At 44.8% G+C, this 20,222-nt stretch overlaps 2 long non-coding RNA genes across 4 annotated transcripts; one reads left to right on the top strand and one right to left on the bottom strand.

The window, feature by feature from the left end:
* Window positions 1–431: 431 nt before the first annotated feature.
* On the top strand, window positions 432–7,976 carry LOC140583069 (uncharacterized). 3 transcript variants are annotated; one of them, XR_011985858.1, is made up of 4 exons: window positions 432–528; window positions 7,151–7,263; window positions 7,360–7,471; window positions 7,572–7,976. It is a non-coding gene; the product is annotated as an uncharacterized lncRNA (long non-coding RNA). The 3 variants fall into 3 exon arrangements; XR_011985857.1 differs by lacking the exon at window positions 432–528 and adding an exon at window positions 6,415–6,973; XR_011985856.1 differs by lacking the exon at window positions 432–528 and having other exon boundaries at window positions 6,415–7,263.
* A 15-nt stretch (window positions 7,977–7,991) lies between these two features.
* LOC140583070 (uncharacterized) lies at window positions 7,992–9,859 on the bottom strand. The gene is made up of 5 exons (XR_011985859.1): window positions 9,476–9,859; window positions 9,312–9,382; window positions 8,979–9,155; window positions 8,657–8,706; window positions 7,992–8,453 (listed from the first exon to the last, which is right to left on the bottom strand). It is a non-coding gene; the product is annotated as an uncharacterized lncRNA (long non-coding RNA).
* Between the last annotated feature and the right edge of the window lie 10,363 nt (window positions 9,860–20,222).

Here is a 20,222-nt window from a genome sequence, read left to right as displayed (position 1 = left end):
AGGATGATAATAAAGAATGTTTGCTTTCTTATTTGTCAGTCACTGTAAGCAACGGCAATGCCCCGCATACCATCGGACAGCTACAGCGATTCTGAGCAATATTGCCAGTATGATCCAATTTCGATTTCGCCGTTTTTACCCTGAAATTTCTGCCTGAAAGCACTCGCTCACTAATTGGAGCGAGCCAGCCTTAAAGGGCCCAGATCGCATTACTGATGGTACCACATATTGTTCTAATCCGTACTGTTGTGACACAGACATGACATACAGTGACTACTAATATTTGCAGGATAGGCTCAATGTATAATGTTCCGAATATTTTGGTATATTGCTCAGCATTACTGGTTCTTTAATACATTTATTTGAGTCACTCTGTTTGTTTACGTGACCTGATGTTTACGTGAGATCTCAGCCTAATTGTTACGTTGGCAGATTGTTGGGGGATGGGTAGCCCTGCATGTGCATCGCAGAGAAGTGCAAAACAGCAATCAAGGAAACAATAGCCCTAGGCTGGCAAGCCCAATCCAGGTATTTGTCCCCTCATGTCAGAAGCTGATGTTAACGGATTGAGTAACTGACCTGCTTGATTCAAATGCTGATGACTCCCAGGCTGAGGAATTTGTAACTAAATAGTTGGATTAAAAATATTTGCATCATTGTAATTTGCTCACAACTACAGCTAACTTGCCTGTGTGGCCCTGTTCCCTGTTTTCTTCTGCTTATCACTTACTTTTAGTTGAATTTCCAATTGTCATCTCCATTGTTTAGTGCTCAATGCCTTTGATAAATAACATCATATATATATAATATGTCTAATATAAGTTTAATAACTTTATAATTTAATATAAGTTAGGACAAGCTTAATACTCTAATTGTATATCAACTATATATATCATAATTAGCCCTTCTGAAGTCTGTTACCCGTCATCTCAGATGTTGATGTTAACCGCTTCAGTAAGTAACCTGTGTTAAAATAGTTGAGGTTATTTTTCCTTAAACGGTCATCATGTTTTTATGCTCCACAAATACTGTAGGTTGTCAGCTTTATTTGCCTGTGTACATTTTATATTGTCTGTCATTGCTTTGACCTCTGTGATTTTGCTAAGGTTATCCTGCTAATTCCCTTGCAAACTGTAAAATAAAAGCGTGATTATTTGAGTAGACGGGCTGTGTGTTTCAGTTCGTCACGTGCTTTGGTGTATTTGCGGTGTATTACAGGTCAGTGTGCCATGCATCAGATAGGTAGTGGCCCAGTCTATAATGCTCCAAATATTTTGAAGGGTTACTCTAAAACTGCTGGGGGCCGTTTCACGAAGCGGGTTTAGTGAAAACTCGGAGTTAGTTGTGTGTGAGTTAAGGGAAACTCAAAGTTTTCGGTTTCAAAAAGCCAGTTGATGTCAGGAATTCCCGTAGCAAAACACGGCGAAGATCGGAAGACAGCGGATATTTAATGTAGCGTGGAAGGTAACCCAGACGCGGAGTGTACACGAAAAGGGTAGGATAACCACGCGATTAATCTAAGAACGCTCCTTAACTAACGAGTAGGAATTCCCACCGGAATCCCCGTTCTATATATACACATAATCAGACTGCTGGAATCAAAGGCTGAAGTACTCACAGTACCGGCGATGGAGGTAGAAGAGGCTTGGGTCATTTAGCAATGACTGAGCGGTGAGAGACTGTGAAGCTCCGCTATTTATCTTCCGGACGATCACCTACTTCCGGGTCCTAGTGGCGATCACCTGACTGGTGCGCATGACAGTACCCCCCCCTCCAGGACCGGCACCCGACGGACCCGGCCGGGAGGACAGCCGCTGGCGGAAATCCCGGACCAAGGAAGGATCCAGAATAAACCGAGCCGGAACCCAAGAGCGGTCCTCAGGGCCGTAACCCTCCCAATCAACAAGGTATTGAGTCCCGCGACCCCGAGGGCGCGCATCGAGGATCCGGCGCACAGTGCAAGCGGGACCACCAGCAATGATACGGGGCGGAGGGGGGGCGGGGGGGGGCGGAACCATGGGAGAAGTAACAAAGGGCTTGAGCTGAGAAACATGGAACACTGGATGAACCCGAAGAGTCCCGGGCAGCAGGAGACGATAGGTGACAGGATTAAGATGGTGGGTGATACGGTACGGCCCGATGAAACGGGAGGTGAGTTTCCGTGAGTCGGTGCGGAGGCGAAGGTTCTGGGTGGAAAGCCAGACCTTGTCACCCACATTGAACAACCGACCCGGGGGGTGCCGACGGCGGTGTTGGGCAATGTACTGACGATTAGCCCTCTTGATGGCAAAATGTGCCTGCGTCCAGAGCTTGCGACATCGACGGACCAACCGTTGGGCCGATGGGACATCCACCTCCGGTTCTTGATAGTCGAACATAGGGGGTTGGAAACCGTTGCACACCTCGAACGGACTGAGACCAGTTGCGGCGGAAGTGTGCAGGTTGTGAGACAGTTCAGCCCAAATGAGGTAGCGCGCCCAGGAATGCTGTTTATCCGCAACAAAGCATCTCAGGTAGCGTTCCAGTTGTTGGTTAGTCCGCTCCGTCTGACCGTTGGTTTGAGGGTGGTAACCTGAAGACAGACTGCAAGAGGAGTTGATCATGCGGCAAAAAGCCTTCCAGAACCTGGCGGTGAATTGAGGCCCTCTGTCCGAGACGATGTCCCTGGGGAACCCATGCAAACGGACCACGTGTTCTAAAATCAGTTCAGCGGTAGTTTTAGCCGATGGAAGTCCGGCTAGGGCCACCAAGTGCACCGCCTTGGAGAAACGGTCTACGATAGCGAGAATCGTAGTTTTCTCCTCTGACTCCGGCAGGCGAGTGACAAAGTCCAGGCCGATGTGCGACCAGGGCCGATGAGGAACCGGGAGGGGTTGAAGTCCACCCGGAGACGGTTGATTGTTGGTTTTGGCCCTGGCGCACACCGGACAGGCTCGCACGAATTCTCGGACATCCCGATCCATGGCAGGCCACCAGAAAGCGCGCTGGAGGTACTGGAAGGTTCTTTTGGTACCGGGGTGGCCTGCCAGGGCAGAGGAGTGAGCCCAAGAAAGGACTTCCGGCCGGATGGACGTGGGAACATAGAGCTGGCCGGGTGGAGAATCTGCCGGAGCGGGCTCCGTGGTCTGGGCTTGGCGCACTCTAGTCACCAGATCCCACTGGAGAGGGGCGACGATTCGAGCGGTGGGCACCACCGGTTCCGGATCCATCCGAGGAGCATCGGCCTGGTGTTGGCGGGAGAGAGCGTCAGCCTTGGTGTTCTTGGACCCCGGCCGATATGAAATGTGGAAGTTGAATTGTTCAAAGAACAGGGCCCATCGTGCCTGTCGAGGGTTGAGCTGTTTGACGTGTTGGATGGTGATGAGATTCTGGTGGTCCGTCCAGACCATGAATGGTTCGCTGCCACCCTGGAGCCAGTGACGCCATTCTTCCAGGGCCCACTTAATGGCCAGCAGTTCACGGTCCCCCACCCTGTAACGCTGCTGAGTGGGGTTGAACTTCCTGGAGAAAAAACTACACGGATGCAGTTTCTGGTCCAGACCCCGCTGAGAGAGGATCGCTCCGACGCCTACGTCTGAGGCGTCCACCTCCACCACGAAGGGTTTGGTGACATCCGGGTGAAGAAGAATAGGGGCAGTAGTAAAAAAGTGACATAGCTTCTGGAATGCGTTGATGGCATCCGGAGTGAGACTGTAAGGATGGGTGGAAGGACGGGTTAGAGCGGTGAGAGGCGCAGCAACTGTACCGAAGTCCCGGATAAAACGCCGATAGAAATTGGCGAACCCCAGAAAACGCTGCAGCTGCTTAAGCGTCTTGGGTAGGGGCCAATGACGCACAGCTTCCAGCTTCTGGGGATCCATGGCCACGCCCTGGGGTGAAATGACAAAACCCAGGAACGTGGTGGAGCACTGGTGGAAAGCGCATTTCTCCAACTTACAGTACAGCTGATGAGCGAGTAAACGCCTGAGGACCGCCCGAACATGTTGGATGTGCTCTTCTAGGGTATGGGAGTAGATGAGGATGTCGTCGAGGTAGACGAATGCCCAACGATCTAGCATGTCCCGTAGCACATCGTTAATAAATTGTTGGAAGGCGGCGGGGGCATTGCACAGACCGAAGGGCATCACTAGACTCTCATAGTGACCAGTGGGAGTGATAAAAGCCGTCTTCCACTCGTCGCCTTCCCTGATGCGCACCAAGTTGTATGCGCTCCGGAGGTCCAACTTGGTGAAGTAGGTAGCACCGGATAGAGCGTCCAGGGCGGTGTTGGTCAGCGGAAGTGGATGACGGTTCTTCACGGTGATGTTGTTGAGCCCCCGATAGTCGACGCAGGGACGGAGACCACCGTCTTTCTTCTTCACGAAGAAGAATCCCGCGGCCGCGGGTGAGGAAGACGGCCTGATAGTGCCCTGACGGAGAGCGTCAGCAACATATTCCTCCATCGCCTTGGTCTCTATGGGGGAAAGGGAAAAAAGTCTGCCGCGGGGTGGAGTCGCACCTGGTAAGAGGTCTATGGCGAGGTCATAGGGCCGGTGAGGAGGTAATTTAACGGCCCGTTTCTTGCAGAAGACTTCCGTCCGGAGCAGGTCGACCCCCACTGAAGAATCCGCTGTTGGGTCCAGGTGATGAGGGGGTCGTGCTGAAAGAGCCAAGGGTGCCCTAGGATGATGGGAGGTGAGTGGATGGATGTGACAAGGAACTGGATATGTTCATGGTGTTGACCGATGCTGAGGGAGATAAATTGAGTCTGGTGAGTAATAGGACTGGTGGTCAGAGGTCGACCGTCCACCGCAGTGATCGAAACCGGCTGAGGTAACGCCACCAGCTCCATCCCTAGTTGTTTGACATAGGTTAGGTCAATAAAGTTCCCTGCGGCTCCAGAATCAATAAAAGCCGAGGTCTTAACCCGTTTGTGGTCAAACTGGAGGTGTACCGGAACCGTGAGGCGAGAAACCGCCGTAGTAGTGGAGAAAAGATGTAAGGGACCCGGTGAGCTCTTCCCAGGACTCACCGGGTATGACCATTTCCCGGACGGAGGGGACAGACGGCGCGATGGTGCTTGGGAGAGGCACAGTAGGCACACAGACCTTCCCTATAACGCCTCTCCCTGTCCGCTGTGGTCAGAGAGGCACGCCCTAATTGCATGGGTTCTCCAGCTCCCGGGTGGTCCACGGATCGAGGTGGGGTGATAGCCCATGCAGATGTTGGGAAAGCAGCTGGTGGATAAGGAGACGATGTGGGTGGCAGGTTACGGGGGATTTGCCTCGGACGCGAGCTCATCCGTTGGTCGATCCGGAGGGCCAGTTGAATGAGACCCTCCAAAGTGGCGGGGAGCTCCCTACCGGCAAGCTCATCCCGAATACGGGGAGCCAACCCCTCATAGTGGATTTTCGCCAACCCCTCATTCCGGAGAGCGGAATCACCCCAGGTGGTTTGTACTGTGAGGGTGCGAAAATCCGCTGTATATCGGCTTACGGGTGAGCCCCCCTGCCGCAGATGGTACAACCTTGAATCGGTCTCCACCTCACTATCTGGATGACAAAACGTAGCACGGAGTTGATAAATGAACTCGGGATAAGAGTGCCCTATGTCGGATCCGGACCGAATAATGGCCGTAGCCCACTCCGCTGCTTGTCCGGTAAGAAGGGAGACGAGAAGTGCAATGCGCTGTCTATCTGTGGAGTATCGGGTAGGTTGGAACTCAAACACTAAATCTAACGCAGTGAGAAATACATCGCACTTCCCATCTACCCCATTCCATTTCTCAGGCAGTGAAAGATGGGAGTCAACAATAGGGGAAGAAAGACGAGCCGCCGCCCGCGGTGCGTGCCGCTCGCCAGCCAGCTCCCGAACTGCTTCGCGAAGGCCCGCGACCTCCTGCCGCAGCGCCTCCACCTCGCCGCGAGACGCAGCTTGGATTTGAGTGCTTTGGCGTAATTCCGCGACCTCACACTGGAGCAGTACCGACTGGTTTGCGACAGCGTCGCAGATGGCGGCGAACTCCGCTGGGTTAACCGCACCGGGCTCAGTCATTCTGTCAGGAATTCCCGTAGCAAAACACGGCGAAGATCGGAAGACAGCGGATATTTAATGTAGCGTGGAAGGTAACCCAGACGCGGAGTGTACACGAAAAGGGTAGGATAACCACGCGATTAATCTAAGAACGCTCCTTAACTAACGAGTAGGAATTCCCATCGGAATCCCCGTTCTATATATACACACAATCGGACTGCTGGAATCAAAGGCTGAAGTACTCACAGTACCGGCGATGGAGGTAGAAGAGGCTTGGGTCATTTAGCAATGACTGAGCGGCGAGAGACTGTGAAGCTCCGCTATTTATCTTCCGGACGATCACCTACTTCCGGGTCCTAGTGGCGATCACCTGACTGGTGCGCATGACAGTTGAGCCCAACTCTGAGTCATTTACCGCGGTAACATACCCCGTGAAGCTAACCTGCTCGCTAGCAGGTTTAATCCCTGTAACTCTGAGTTCCTCCTCTTTAAATGAACAGTCAGATTGAAGCAAGTACTTTCTCAGACATGGCGTGTCCTTTTCTCGAAAGACCGGTCGACATCGAAGCACAAATTATCCGCAGGAATCTACGTCAGGAGAGGGTGATCAGACCCCGTTTAGATATTTTATCGTTTACAAATGATTTTCTGTTAGAGCGTTACCGTTTTTCATCACAGACAATCATTTATCTCAACAATATTCTTAGACCTCATTTTGCTCGTCAAACACACCGTGGACATCCTCTCAGTTCCGAGCAAATTCTTTGTACAGCACTTCGCTTTTTTGCTAATGGCAGCTTTCTGTACAATATTGGTGACGCTCAACATGTTTCTAAGGCAACCGTCTGCCGGTGTATCAGACAGGTTACTCTTGCGCTTAAACATTTTCTCTACACGTTTGTGGCATTTCCTGGTCACAGATGTAGTAGAATAATCAAGGAAGAATTCCACAGAATTGCAGGTATGAAGTAATAGCCTCATATATTTAGTAATATGCTTTAAGATTTGAAGCAATAAACAATTGTAGGTTAAGACTAGATAAAATACAGTTACACTTTTTGCATTGTAACACCATACAAAACTAGAAACTGACTGCAGTACCTGTTAAAATTAAGTAGACTTATGCCCTCTTTGTTAGGATTTCCAGGTGTGATTGGCTGCATAGATGGCACACATATTCCCATTAAGGCTCCTTCAGTAAATGAAGGAGACTATGTGAACAGAAAGTCATTCCACAGTATTAATGTGCAGGTAGGTGTTTCTAGCTTTTAGTAGTTTACTGCATTGAACTATTGGCCTACTTTACAGTACATCTACAGTAACTAATCACTGTTCTGCATTGTGAAGATTATATGTGATGCAGCCTATGTCATCAGCAACGTGGAGGCAAAGTGGCCTGGGTCTGTGCATGATGCCAGAATGTTCCGTGAATGCACACTGAGTGCTAGACTTGCTCGTGGTGAGTATACAATGTAGCTACAGTATATTATAATCTTTAAGCAATATCTTGTTCCCTCATATTGCACCTTAACATGTAAACTGTCTACTCATCATTGTAGGGGAGTTCAGTGGTTACCTACTCGGTGACAGGGGGTACCCATGCCAGCCCTATCTGCTGACCCCATACCCTGATCCTGAGCCTGGCCCACAGCAAAGATATAACTTGGCTCACAGCAGGACCCGGGCTAGAATAGAGATGACCCTGGGCATACTGAAGGCCCGTTTCCAGTGCCTTCGTGGCCTCCGTGCCACCCCAGAAAGGGCCTGTGATATCATTGTTGCATGCGTAGTCCTGCACAATATTGCAATGATGAGAAGAGAAACCTGGGTTGCTGCCCCAGAGGTTGACCCTGATAACAACCCTGACATTCCTGTTGATGCAACAGATGGACAAGCTGTTCGAAACGCAATATGTTCTAATCATTTCCAGTAAATAAGTTGCAAATAAAAACAAATGACAATCATTTTATGAACTCTTCTTTATTTCCTGTAATTGATTATGCAAAACAGTATTTTAATATTTTGTTTTGAAAGACAGTTAACGATCCATCAACTTGTGCCACTACCCACCTTTAACTGATGTTCCAATATTTGTATTTCTATTAGGGTTTTCTGCATTTTTTGTTTAATGTGTTCCATTTCCAGATCCGATTTTTCAATTTGTTTCTCAAGGTATATTTTGTACAACTGCTTTACAGGGAGCTATTAGAATACACAAAAATGTTACATCTTGGCAGTATTGCACTGTGAAAATTGTACCACTATGAATATAACTTAGAAAACAGACACTTGTAGCTAACGACATTTTCATTTAATGAGAAGAATGATTCTTAATCCAATTTTTCAATAACTGGCAGGCAAATACTGAAGCATCTTACAGAGGTAAGCTGCGCTGTGGCTGTGGATGCAGTCGGTTCACCCTGGAGATTCTCTGCATTGCTCTGTGAAGAAAGGATAAATGTTTTAAAATGGTGCATCACTTACATGACGTTTTTGTTAGAAAGTGCATACCATAGGCTGCTCTACATCTTCCCTCCCTGTGACAGCTGACAAGATGTCTTCATCCTGTAGTGAAGACTATCTCTTACTTGCATACACCAATAATGAAAGACATAATATGAAAAATCGCTAGAAGAGTATGTACCATTTCATGGGTGTCTGGCGGTTCCACAACAGAGATTACTCCATCAGTAACTGCAAGACAATGTGGATTACAGGCAATTCATCAACTGAGACCTGCACATTTTGAATATAACTTTTACAACAGTGGGCAGTCTTTCAAATATCACAGTCTTTCAACAGTATGTACATGAAGTAATGACATCTATCAAATTATACTCATCTATAACTTTTAAATAAATTACAATCGGTTCGATTATGATGGGTTTGATGATGAGTTTAATGGATAGCCATCACTGAGCCAACACTGGACAAATGCATATACATCATTCATATGAATTAATTACTTCTTATGTAAGAACTTCTGTCCTGGGGCATGGCTGTATCGGAGGAGCTTCCTCCAAGGATGCCATCAGCCATGGGCCGGCCAGTGTTTTGGCTGAGAGCCATCTCTTCAGCCTCTGAGAGAGGTGTTGGTGGTGGACCCCCACCAGTTTTTCGGGCCTCTGCCTTTTTCCTATTGGCTAATATGTAGGCAAAATGTGAACATATGCACCCAAGCCCACATTTAGAACCTTGTAAAAAGATTTAAACAATATTACATGCTGCCAGATTTAAGATGAAACTGTAGCTTTTGTGTCTTATAGACAAGCAAAACCTCCCAATCGTCCAGTGCCTACCTGTTTGTACTATATTTTTATACTTCATCTTTATTTGCTGCCAAGTGCGCTTTATGCCTGCTGGGTTACAACTGTAATAACGAAATTAAATTAGAGAGAATATAGAAAAACTAGTATTATTTCTTAAATATACATCAATCAACATCGTTCTTATCAATACTTACGCATTCACTCGGTCAGCTATTTTCTGCCACGCTTGTTCCCGTTCTTTCGCAGCAGCAATCGTGTTTCCTTTTTTTGATATGGCATGCTCATATTCAGTATACGCCATCATTAATAATTCAAGCTCCACTGGGGTGAAATTGGAAGCGCGAGATTTGTTTCCCTGTGTTGTCATGGTGAATCATTTTCTCTGGATGCCATTGATAGAGCCTTTTTACAGTATGTGCTCGTGCACGCGTGACAATCAGGGTTAATTGAACTCAGAGTTTTGTAAACTAATCGTTATCACCTGTTCTGAAACCAAAAACTCAGAGGTTGACATCTCAGAGTTAATCAACTCAGAGTTCAAGTTTAAACCCAGAGTTTGCAAAACCTGCTTCGTGAAATACCCCCCTGGGGCTATAGACATGTGTCTGGTCTCTGTGTGGACCACAAATGTTGTGCTTTAATTTGATGCTTAATTTGGCTTTATAGCCTGAGGTAGGAGCTCAAACAGACCTCATTCCAGGCATCCGTACAGACTGTAAGGCCCTTCCGAAGTCTGTTACCCCTCATGTCAGATGTTGATGTTAACCGCTTGATTAAGTGACCTGTGGGTCGCACTTAAAATACTGTAATACTTGGGGCAACGACAAGGTCTTAAACTTTATACATTGTCAAAAAAACAAAAACAAAACAATTATACCTGGATGCTACTAGAAAAGTGTCACTTTATTTCACATTTAAAGAGTTATTTCACATAAAAACTGCATACAAGAAAATAGTACAGTGCAATCAGGATGTACTTGGGCCAATAGATTAGAAATTAAGAGCTTTAAATTTTATGAATGAATAATCTTTTTCGAAATCAGTCGCCCTATTCTTAGGTAATAAGAAGCCCACCAATCAATCTCCGTCTTTTCCCTTTATATGCTCTGAGGATGGTTTTGTATACTTGGGTATTCATGTGACCCCTACTTTTGAAGCAATTATATAAAGTCAATTTCACACCATTGTTAGGAAATATCCATGATGATTTGAATAGGTGGATGGCTCTCCCTCTGTCATGGCTGGGGAGGGTGGCTCTGATAAAAATGAATGCCTTACCCCGCTTACTGTATCCATTGCAAATGATTCCTATTTTATTGTCTAATAAGGCTATAAAAGAGTTAACTGGGTGGCTCAGTTCATTTATTTGGAGCAAAAGGAAACCCAGATTAAAACTATCTAAACTTCAGCTCTCTAATGCAAAGGGTGGCTTGGACCTCCCAAATATTAGATTATATCAGTTGGCTTGCCATCTTAGATTTATTAATGAATGGCTTATTAAAGACCCTAAATCAGTGTGGCTTGATCTAGAATCTTTACAGTGCAGCTGCCCCTTACAAAACTTATTATTTGTTTCTAATTCAAATTTATGCAGAACTCTGTATAATAGTCCTTTAGTACCCAATACCCTCAAGGCATGGCGTGCTATTCAAAGGATGGAAGGCAAGAGCGATATAACCTCACCGCTTCTGCCTATTTTGAATGATCCAGAGTTCCTGCCAAGTGTCACAGATTCAGGTTTTAATCTTTGGCCTATTCTTGGTATTTGTAGGATGGGTGACTTGTTTGAGGATGGATCTCTAATGTCTTTTGATAATTTAGTTTCTAAATATAATCTACCTAGACAGCACTTTTTTAGATTTTTGCAAATTAGAAACTATATATTCAAAAATACCACACTTATCTCTAAATACTCTTTTTCTGTTATTGAGGAAATCCTCTGGAACTCCCCATCACACAGGTTGATCTCCCTTTTCTATAAAGCTCTATGCTCCTATGGTGCAGATAGCACTTCATATCTAAGACTGATTTGGGAAAGAGACCTGGGGGTGGATATTCCAGTAGAGGAATGGGAGACGGTTTGGTCTCAAGCTAACAGGCTCTCAGTTTGTAATAGGGCAAGAGCCATTCAGCTTAGAATTTTACATAGACTACATATCATGCCACAATTAAGACATAAATATAATGCAAGTCACTCGCCACTCCGTCCTAAGTGTAAGTCTAATGTAGGAGATTATATTCATTGCATTTGGAACTGTTATAGGATCCAGGCATATTGGTCCAAAGTTGTGGCTCAATTGAACAACATCTTTGGCCTGGATCTGGATCCTTTGTTACTTCTCTTGGGCTTTCCTTGTAAGCTCATTCCAAATAAATTTGAAAGACGACTTTTTAGTTTGTTGTCTTTTGCTGCCAGGAAGAATTTGCTGATGTCATGGATCAGTGATAAGCCTCCCTCCATCAAAGGCTGGCATTCAATTATTAGGGAGATTATCCCTCTGGAACTCTTGACCTGTATTATTCATTTGACAACTGATGCTTTCATTCGCATATGGACTCCATACCTTAATTTCATAAATGCTTCTACCTGTGACATCTTGTGGTTTGGAATGTGTTACTAGTGGTGTATAGATAATTGATGTATTCTCCCCGGTTATTGTTGATTTTGATCTGTGATATAATACTCTGTTTGTCATTATATGTATATTTTTTGCTTTCCTATTCCAGCCAGTGTGTGTATGGTTTTGTCTTGCTAAAATAAATAAAAAAATAAAAAATTAGGGGGTGCAGTTCGGGTATGAGGGCCCCACCACCACTGCTAATTAAGCTGCTAATTTTGTTGCTAAAGCTGCTTTTGTTTGGTGGTATTAAGTAATTTTGTTTTAGGGACCAAAGAGCAGTCAGCTCAATTCATTAAAATGAGAGGTGAGAATGACCACCTCTTCACCGGGGCCAAGAATTCGGCTACCATGGCTTGGAGGTATAAAAACAATAATCTGTCAGTTTAAACATCTTATGCTTATGAATGCAGTTTAACCCTCATCCTGTATGGAACCCATGACATCAAGACAGGCAATATAGGGGGCAATATTGTGGGCAGTGGTGGCTTAATGGTTAGGGAAGCACCCTTGTAATTGAACGATTGCAGGTTTGAATCCCCAACAACAAATAATTTATTTTTGTATAGCACATTATCACAACATTACATTGTCTCAAAGCGCTTTACAGCATCCCCACCCAAAGCCCCCAGTGAGTAAGCCATAGGCGACAGTGGCAAGGAAAAACTCCCCAGAAGGAAGAAACCTTGGGAGGGACCAGACTCAAAGGTGGAGCCCATCCTCCAGGGGCCGGCAGGGAGAGTCAAATACAGTTAAATCTGAGACACGAACAGGGAGCAGGGGGGAGATGGCAAGCCGGTGCCACCGCTCCCTCCAATCGCCAGGCAGCCAGAAGGCAGGGAGCGGGTCATACAAGGAAGATGACACGGGCAGAACGGCGAGCTGGATGCATGGACGTCATTGTTAGAGGCGACGTCACATGTAGCAGGGTGTGCTGGACATCTTGATAGATTGAGGGCTCCAGGCAGCTCCCCCCAGGAGAAGTAGGGGAAATAAATGCAATTAGTCAAAGTAGGGGAGACTATAGGCAGTGCTAAAAGGTAGATCGGCAGATATGGCTATGGCAGCATAAGTAGGAGGGAGAGGCAGGTGGGAATGCAGGCATGGGGAGTCCCTGAAATGTCAGCACTCCAATCCCACAAGCAATTGTGAAGCTAGAGTGACAGCACTGTCAATTCAGTTTATCCAAAGCCAATGGCACCGATCCCCACCCAGCTCTACACCTCACACTATAGGTTTAACTAGGAGTGAGAAGCTAGCTAGAGCTAGAACTAGTGTCCCTAAAAGCTAAACTAAATAGGTGTGTTTTTATTCTAGACTTGAATATTGAGAGTGAGTCTGAAACCCGCACATCTGGTGGAAGACCGTTCCACAGCTGAGGAGCTCTATAGGAGAAAGCTCTGCAGCCTGCCGTAGCTCTTTCTACCCTGGGTACTAACAGATATCCCGCACCTTGAGAACGAAGCAAGCGTGGGGGATTGTATGTGGTCAGCAGATCACTAAGGTATTCTGGTGCAAACCAGTGAGGTACTCTGAGCAGCACTGCCAGAGACTCCCTTATTAGCCGAAAATCAGGCCTGGAGTCCTGCTGGTTAAAGAAGCGGTCCAGGACTGGGACGCTAAGTTTAATCCTGCAGAACAAGGGTCTGATCTGGTTAGGGAAAAGATGGAGAATAACAAAAACATCTTTATAGTATTACGGTAAGATTTGGGTTATTTTAAATGATCAAAGCATTATTCAGATTATTACACTTAAGTAAAACATACTAATACTGTCAGGGTCAGCCCCCCACTGTGGTCCTTCCGTGCCCCTTCCCCGTTTGACCAGCAGGTGGTGCTGGTCATTCCATCCTTCACGTCAGTCCTTGTTCTCCCCTGTTTCCTGTCTGGTCTCGTGGCTCAATGTTTTAAGCATGTCTGTTTGCCCCTCGGTCCTGAGTTCCCTCTTGTCTTGTGTTCGAATCCCACCTCCTCTGTTTTTGTATTTAGCTCCCTGGTTTTTTCCTTTGTGCTTGATATACCCTGGTGTCTGATTTAGTAATCGGTTTTGGTTTTGTTTCTTATTCCCCTGCCTGTGTTATTCCTATGTACTTCCCTAGTGTTGATATATGCATTCTTGGTTAGTTCTTAGTTTCCCTGATTGTTAGTTTCTTTGAGTTAATTGGTTTCACCTGTGTCTTGTTTCCCTAGTCCTTGTTAATCAGTCTCACCTGCCCTGTGTTAGTCATTACCCCTTTTAGTATATTAGTTCCTGCCCTTGTTCTGTTCCCCGCTGGTTCATCGTGTCTAAACTATTGTCTAAGCTCGTGTCTCTGATGTCTACGTTTGTCTGTGGTATGCCCTTGTCTCTGGTTTCCCCCATGGTTGGATTTTACTTCAGTGTCTTGCTTTTCTAGTTAGTTTTTCCATGTGTGTTACTTAGTCTAGTTTATTCCTCCCTGTTTAGTTTTGACCCCTCGTGGTCTTTTGGTTTTCTTGAGTTATCTGTTTGATTTAATAAACCCTGTTTTGTTTGCTGGAGCCGCAAGCGGGTCGTCCGCCCCTTCTTTGTGCACCATGCCTCGTTCCCGTTCCCGTGCCCAAGATGCCCACAACCATGACAAATACACTGTGGAAACACTCCAGTGTCATATACTTTATCTGTGGATATCAGGTTTGTGAAATTTTTCAAGCCAATCGATTCACACAGGCCAGCTAGAAGATCAAATGAACTTTAGGAAATGTTCTAGTTTATTCTAAATTTGAAAGTTATTTAGTTTATACAGCTACAACGTGTATCCAATCGTGGGTCATTCAGTTTCCGAAATTATCCGTAAAATTAAGTAACTAGCTATGTTATAATTTAATATTAAATAACATAGTAAACTCTCCAGTCGTTGTCACCACAATGTCAGAAATGTTGGACCAAAGTCGACAGCCAGGTTGTTTTTATTTAAGTTGTTTTTAAGTATTAGGTTTCTGCCATTTTAGCCAGTAGCAAGCAGGACCATTAAAGCTACAAGGAAAGCTGAAGAGAGCTTAACAGTGGACCTTTCTCAGCATTTCCCTGAAAGTGAACCTTAGCCCAGTGTTGTAAGTATTTGTATTTGGTATGTTCCATACAGCTGTGAGCATTGTGGCCCTTTTTTAAACATACTCACATCTACAGATGTGCACACTTTGAAACGTCCCATTATTGACAATTCATCCCTGATGCACACACACACCCTTTCCATCCTCCTTTCTACTAGGACTACTCCTATGCATTGGCCGATTCTCCCACTCGTCTAAAGGCTGGACTTGGTGACGCTTTGGCTAGAGTGGAAAGTCTGGAGGGGGAGAAGCAGAATGGTAAGGCCCGAGAATAGAGGGCAAAGATAACGGTGAAGAGTCTTTGCGAAGATCTGAATAAAAAGAACCTCATAAACAACAAGTAGAAAGAGAGGCTTGATTTCTACCCGGGTAAAATAAATTGATGAGTACAACTTGGAACTTCATGTATATGTTATGTTAACACTCTTTTTAAAAATTCATATACTGTAGGTATTGTTTCAATTAATTGAATTTCAGATCTTCAGATAGACCTCTTTGGGGGCCATGAATACACAAAGGACCAGAGAGTGTCTGCCCTTACACTCGACCTCCATGGTCCAAAAGCATACAGCTGCCTGAGGGAGTCTCTGCATCTTCCCCTCCCACATCCACATACCTTGCAAAGGTATTGTTCATGTTATGTGATTAAACGTTTTTTAAACATACTGGTCCAACTACTAAACCACTTCAGCCCTACATACTATGTTGTACGACAAACAGCGAACTGATGTATACGCTGTGAGCTTGTTGATCTGCTATTTTCACTACTTTTGAAAGTCTTAGAAAATGCGAACAATTTCAGAAAAAAATGAGATAGAAAAAGTGCCTGAAATAGGGATGCCAGGGTTAAAATGCTGAAATATGCTATTTGTTTTCTTTTTGCAAATGTGGATGTAATCAGTGGATGCCAAGCCTGGACTCAATACGATGATGTTGGACATGTTGCAGAGATGACTTACACAAGACCCACCTAAATATGGTTGTGTGGCACTCATGTTGGATGCCATGGCCATCATAAAACAGATTCAGTACAACCCCCATAGGCGAAAAATGTCTGGATTTGTTGGTATGGGGGATGGCAGGGATGAGACTGATGTAGCCACAAACATGCTTGTTTTCATGGCGGTTGGCTTACAGCAGGGGTGTCCAATCTTATCCGCAAAGGGCCGGTTTGTATGCGGATTTTCGCTGCAACTCCCTAATTAGATTACTAATTAGAGGACTGATTGGCTGAAGAGTCCTCACACCTGGGTTTGAACAGCTGACCTACAGGTTATCCAAAAAACCTGCATACACCCCGGCCCTTTGCGGATAAGATTGGACACCCCTGGCTTACAGGGTCATTGGAAAGCTCCAATTGCCTACTACCTCACAAAGTCGCTGTCACCAGACACACAGAAGGTCCTGGTTGTCCATGCTTTGGAGGAACTGCATGCACGCAGGGACGGGTTACGGACCGGGCCAGCGGGGCCGCTGCCCAGGGGCCCTTGGGGTGCAGGAGGCCCGTGGGGCCCCTAGCCCAAAACAATTTGCAACGCTTATCAACAATGTATTTTCGTTTGTCTATTTTAGAGGGCCTACATTCTTTGATCCTCTGCCTACAAGGGCCCCTGACCCTACAGGGCCTCTGATGGAAACATGGAGGGAGGGCGTTTGGCTGCCAAGGGCCCTTGAATTGTGGTGGTTGTGGTGGTGGTGCTGGTGGTGGTGGTGGTGCTGGTGGGGGGGGGGGGGGGCCCTCGCAAACGTTTTGCCCAGGGGCCCACACAACCCATAATCCGTCCCTGCATGCACGTAGCATAAGAGTGGTCTGCATGACAATGGATGGGCATGCCTGCAACATGAACATGTGCAAGCACAAAGAGGCAAGTTAAAAGGAAACCCTCATGAGCCATTACAAACCTTCTTTGAACATCCAGTGACTGGTGACAGGGTTTTTGTGTTGATGGATGCTTGTCACATGCTGAAGCTGACATGCAACATGTTGCAGGCTTACAGTCCAATAAGCAGCACTACTGGAGAAATCAACTGGTCATACATTGTTGATCTCAAAAATGTCCAAACAAAAGATGGACTCTGTAGCAGTAGCTCTATACACATTGAGGGACCTTGATATTCACACTATAAACACTGTGAAGAAACAGTTGAATTCATTGAGGTAATACAACATGAAAACATTGTTATATAACATTGCATATTCTTCATGAAACCCAACTCTGTTTATACTTACCTTTCATACTTACCTGTAGGGGGAAATCCAAGCAAAGCTTAGGACTTAAATGTTTATTTGTTGTATATATTGAAATTAGATATTAATTTGATCTCTTTCATACCTACAGACACCCTGTTATGGTGATATTTAAGATGGTTTTGGTTAATAGTCATTTGTTTTCTTAGATGATTGACAGGCTCTTTGACATCCTGAACAGTTGCAATCCCTGTGCCACAGGTTTCAAAGCTCCCCTGGGTAGAGTTCTTCTTGAGAGGCAGTTTGGTGATGAAAGATGGCACACCCCTTCGTCAAACAAAAAGGTCTTTTAAAATAGTGAATGGTTTCCATGAAAAGTTCATGAAATCATAAGTTCAGATTATGCTCTATTATCTTGTTGTGCATCGAGTTCATAAGATGCTCTGTTCTCTTGTTCTGATATTCTTGCTATCTGCAGTTTTGTTTCTGTTGAGTTCTGTCAATGTTTTTCAGGTCATACAAGTGTCAAAAATTGTATGTATGTGCATATGATGCTGTGAAAAATGGTATTTTCATATGATGCTGTGAAAAATGGTATGTATGTTTATATGATGCTTTTGTGTGCAAAGCCTTTTGGTGTCTGCAGTTTTGTTTCTGTTGGAATTTTCTTGTGTTCAGTGTTCTTCCGTTCATACAGGTGTCAATTGGTTTGTATGGCATGTTCTTGTAAAACTTTCCCAGTTCAGTTTCTATATTGTTCCTAGTTGCTTTAGCATCCTCGAGGTAAATCATTGATTTCAAGGACCTTAATCTTGACATTCTGAAGAAGCACCCAGTAATTTTGCAACCAGTAGCTTTGTAGTCATTTGCCAGTCAGGGACATTACTGGAGAAAAAGATGTATTACTGTTACCATCCCTGTCATTACGTGTTGTCACATCTCATGGATATTTGTTGAAAAGTCATATAAATAAAATATGCTAGACGCTCTCAAGGTGTCTTGTCTTTCCATTATCATATTAATAAAACATTTTTTTTTTAAGGTACCTGTCAGTCAATGGCTTTGTCATCAACACTGAGACATTTTTGATGATGATTCCTGGCCTGCTCCAAGTTCAGCATTATGTCTGCACATACAGCTTCATTCAGGATCACTTGGAGCTTCTCTTCAATTATCTCAGGGCATCAGGTAGGAGTTTCACATTTATAGCTACTCTTCTTCTTGAGCTGCCACCTTTGAGTGCTCATATGTTTCAGGGGAAAATTTGCCCCTGGTAGGGGTCTTCCGAGGCAAATTGGTCCTAGGTGAAGGGCCAGACGAAGAGTGGTCCAGAAGACCTCAGGAGGTCACTGGGGCCCTGCCCTGGAGCCAAGCCAGGGGAATGGGCCCGTAGGTGAGCGCCTGGTGACTGGGCTTTTGCAGTAATCGGACCTGTTCCCGGTGAGGGTTGGACTTTGCCAGGGTTCATAACCTTAATGGACAGAATTTCTAGCCGCAGCAGGGTGATGGAAGGTTAGGGTTACATTAAACCAGGTAAGCGGAAGATGCTAATACAGTATGGTAATTAGTCTTTTCTAAAACTTGCCCTATGTAACCCCAGTTCCACTCACTATGGCGAGTGGTAGGTGTACAGGGACCAGTGTGCTAGGTTCGGTGGGAGCAGTGACAAAGGAGCAGACCCGACCACAGATTTAAGAGATTATTTACACCTCACTTTTACTGAGGCGAAAAGGGGAGAAAAAAAACATATATATACCCACCTAAATGCATATACAGAAAAAAAACAATTGTAGTAAAAGTATTTTTGCCAACGGGCACAATGAGTTTACTCCCCTTTTAAATTATATTTCTTCTTTAAAAAAAAAAAAGAAATTCCCAAAACCATATAATTACAGCTAATGACTTCCGTACGATACCAATTTTCAACAAAAAAAAAATACAGCGACAGATGTACAAATGTCAATTGGACAAGTAACAAAAAAAACAAACAAAAAAAAAGTAATAGAGGTACACTGATTAATTTCAGAGTCACCGTTGGTGACCTGATGAAGGAAAAACTTAGCTCAATGTCCAAAATAGAGCTCGCCATCGCAGTTAGGCTCTGCAGCGCTGAGGCCGAAGGTTTCCAATGGAAAAAAACCCAACCTGTATAGTAGTACAGTGCCGTACAAAAGTTGTCAATTACAAAAAAAAAATAAAAATTCAATACCCCATTTCCTTCCACTGCACCCAAATCACATAGGAAAAAAAAATTAAACAAAAGATTGCCGTACACAGCCTCCAAGATGGCAGATTCACGAAAAGGGTAACAGAAATGGCGCCGGTGTTCTGAAATTCTTTCCTACCCATGAAAATGTCCTACCCGAGTTAACTGCACATGCTCGTTCGCTACTTAACACACCCATAAATATCTGCTGCTTTCGAGTCTCTGCTTTTCGAAGAAGAAACAAGGTTAGTTTTATCGCAATTTTAGAAATATATATATATGTGTGTGCGTGTTTGAGTGTCATACATTTTCGACTTGCCATGTGCATGTGTATCAGAGTGCAGTTTGAATACACTCTTGCCTGCAAAGCATCCGCGTGATTTTCACGCTGCTTTAAAACTTGGCTGTGTGCGAAATTAACTCAGGGCTTGCAGTATCCATAGTTTGCATAACAATTTAAGTCTCTATGGTAACTGTTCATCTTTCATTCTGAAACATGTTACATAAAATCGCATTCCTATTATCTGTTAATAAAAATGAATAAATAAGATTTCTATTTCATGTACACGTTTTTACTCACGAAAAAGTGAACAGTATTTCTAATGATCTGAGCATAATGTTTGCATTAACAATCTAATACTGCACTTGGGCCCTGTGAAACGTAATGAAAACAAAATGTATGAATCAATAAAAACAGAATTTACTTAATTTTTTAGTGCTGAAAGTCATGTCGTGACTTCTCTATGCAAAGACTACGTTTTATCCCAAGACACATTATATTGGAACACGCATGAATATATTATCCTTTCTGTTACCATTTCTGAAAATATCAGTTTTCTGAAGAGTCATGGGTTATA

This window comes from Paramormyrops kingsleyae, chromosome 25 (assembly GCF_048594095.1).
Source record: "Paramormyrops kingsleyae isolate MSU_618 chromosome 25, PKINGS_0.4, whole genome shotgun sequence".
Classification (NCBI taxonomy): domain Eukaryota; kingdom Metazoa; phylum Chordata; class Actinopteri; order Osteoglossiformes; family Mormyridae; genus Paramormyrops; species Paramormyrops kingsleyae.
The sequence above is the reverse complement of the archived record's forward strand: the minus strand, read 5'-3'. Positions and strand labels throughout refer to the sequence as shown.